This window comes from Cupressus sempervirens, chromosome 8, assembly GCF_028749045.1.
Source record: "Cupressus sempervirens isolate cs-2001-9-10 chromosome 8, ASM2874904v1, whole genome shotgun sequence".
Taxonomy (NCBI): Eukaryota; Viridiplantae; Streptophyta; class Pinopsida; order Cupressales; family Cupressaceae; genus Cupressus; species Cupressus sempervirens.
This window is the reverse complement of record NC_143125.1, coordinates 726,676,404-726,679,283: the sequence shown is the minus strand read 5'-3', so window position 1 is coordinate 726,679,283 and position 2,880 is coordinate 726,676,404. Positions and strand designations below refer to the sequence as shown.

Genomic DNA, 2,880 nt, shown 5'->3' with positions numbered 1-2,880 from the left:
TGTACAGAGTATTCTAGAGAAGAGTTTGGTAATGTTTTTAATGAGAGTAGTTGGCAGTTGGAAGGATGGCCGCCTCTAGAAACATCTTGGTCGGTGCCGACCATACTGTGCGGTGTAATTAATTTATGTTGACATCCCCCCTAAATTAATTACAATAGCTATACTAAATATCTACTATGTAAATATCCCCCCATAATCTACGTATGAATCTATTATCTCTTAAATACAATGGTTGGAATTCATAAGAATCCCCCCTGAATGACAACCATGAGACAATTATGTCACTGCTCTTAAGCCCAAAAGATGTCGAAGAGATACAAACTTGGCTTCACTTAAAGCTTTGGTGAATAAATCAGCAATCTAATCCTGTGTCTTGCAATATTGAAGATGAATCACCTGTTGTTGGAGGAGATGCCTGATATAATGATGATAAACTTCAATATGTTTGGTGCGAGCATGGAACACGGAATTCTTAGATAATGATATGGCACTTTGATTGTCACAAAGAAGTAGAGAAGGCCCTGCATGATGTTGTTTAAGAACTGATAGAATAGCTCGTAGCCAAGTGATTTCTTTTGCTGCTTTGTTTGCCGCAGTATATTCAGCTTCTGTAGTGGATAGAGCTATGGTAGATTGCTTTTTACTGCACCAAGAAATGGGACCTGCACCAAGATAAACAACATAACCTGTAGTGGACTTACGATCATTCATGCCTCCTGCCCAATTAGAATCTGAATAGCCAATAAGGGAAATATCTCCATGAAATGAATAATAGATGCCCATCGTTAAAGTCCCTTTCACATATCTTAGTATTCTTTTAGCGGCTATCCAATGTGGGACTTTAGGTGAGCTCAAAAATCTGAAAACCACACTAACTGCAAAAGAAATATCAAGACGAGTGTGTGTTAAATATACAAGACTACCAACCAATTGCCTATATAAGGTAGGATCAACATCTTCACCTTCCATGTCCTTGCTTAATTTCAACCCCGGAGCAATTGGAGTAGATACACTTTTACAATCTGTCATTTGAAACCTCTTCAATATGTCTAGGGCATACTTAGTTTGAGAAAGATAAAATCCATCATCCTTTTGCCATACTTGTATACCAAGAAAATAGTGTAGAAAACCAAGATCTAGCATCTCAAATGTATTTTGCAAGCTTAACTTTATGTTACTAATTTTATCCATGCTATGTCCTGTGATAATAAGATCATCAACATAAAGCACAATGATTATGATATCACCACTAGCAAATTTCTTCACATACAAATTTGGATCATGTGGACTATTATGGAAGCCTTGAATTTGAAAATATTCATCAATTTTAGCATACCAAGCCCTTGGAGCCTGTTTGAGACAATATAAAGACTTCCTTAATTTGCAAACCAATTGTTCTTTCCCTTGTATTTGAAATCCTTGTGGCTAAGTCATATAAATCTCTTCATCAATTTCACCATTCAAAAATGCATTTTTAACATCCATTTGGTGTAAAGGCCACTTAAAATGAGCTGCTAATGCTATAATAACTCTAACAGTACTAATCTTTGCTACTGGGGCAAAAGTTTCTTTGTAATCAATCCCTTCTTTTTGTGAATACCATATGGCTACAAGTCTTGCCTTATGTTTTTCAATACTCCCATCTGACTTGAACTTGGTCTTATAAACCCACTTATTGTTAACCACATTCTTACCTTTTGGCAACTCTACCAATTTCCAAGTGTTGTTGTTTATCAAAGAATCATACTCATTTTTCATAGCTTCTTCCCATTCATGTTTTCCTTTGGCCTCTTCATATGTTTGAGGATCATTAGTTTTCATTATGGTGGTCATTAAAGCATAATTAATTTGATGAGTCCTTTGATAAATTTCTTGAATACTCTTGGTCTTTGGGGAAGGACTAGATTCTTCATCCATGTCAAAGGGTTCCTTAGAACTTTCACCAGTTTCAAAATCATTAGGATCTTCATGATTCTTAATGGTCACGTGTGGAATAGGAGTGGATATTGGCATATCATCAAACCCCTCATTAAACTTGACATCCCTACTTGTAAACACATCTTCTACACTAGGATCATACAACCTATATCCTTTCCTTTGGTCATCATACCCCACAAAGGTGCACTTAATGCTTTTCTTATCAAATTTCTTTTCTCTAATCTCATCTGGTACATGGGCATAGGATTCACATCCAAACACTCTAAAATACTTAACATTAGGTTTTCTTCCACTCCAAGCTTCTTCAGGAGTAATGTTTTGCAAAACATTTGTGGGAGATCTATTCAAAACATGAGATGCAGTATTAATAGCTTCAGCCCATAAAAACAAAGGAAGATTCTTAGATTGTAGCATACAACGTGCCATTTCCACTAAAGTCCTATTCTTCCTTTCAGCAATACCATTGTGTTGAGGAGTATATCTAATAGTCATCTCTCTTTTGATCCCATGATGCTCACAAAATGATTTGAACCTATTGTTTACATATTCTCCACCATTATCAGTTCTAATTCTCTTGATCTTATTTCCACTTTCATTTTCCACAAGAGCTTTAAATATTTCAAATTTGTTAAACACTTCATCCTTTTGTTTCAAGAAATAAACCCAAATTTTTCTTGAAAAATCATCAATAAATGTCAAGATATACCTAGCTCCTCCCTTTGATGTTGGATTCATAGGACCACACAAATCACTATGGATAAGTTCTAGACTTTTCTTTGCTCTCCATCTAGACCTCTCAAAAGTGTCTCTATGTTGTTTACCAACCATGCATCCTTCACACACATTTGTATTTAATTTTATCCAAGGTAATCCATTAACCATATTCATCTTTGAAAGCATAGCCAAACTTTGATAATTTAAATGACCATACCTTTGATGCCA

The 2,880-nt window shown here is 35.4% G+C and overlaps 1 pseudogene; it reads right to left on the bottom strand.

Moving 5' to 3' along the window:
- Nucleotides 1-360: 360 nt before the first annotated feature.
- Nucleotides 361-1,029, bottom strand: LOC149544500 (secreted RxLR effector protein 161 pseudogene; annotated as a pseudogene).
- Nucleotides 1,030-2,880: the final 1,851 nt, after the last annotated feature.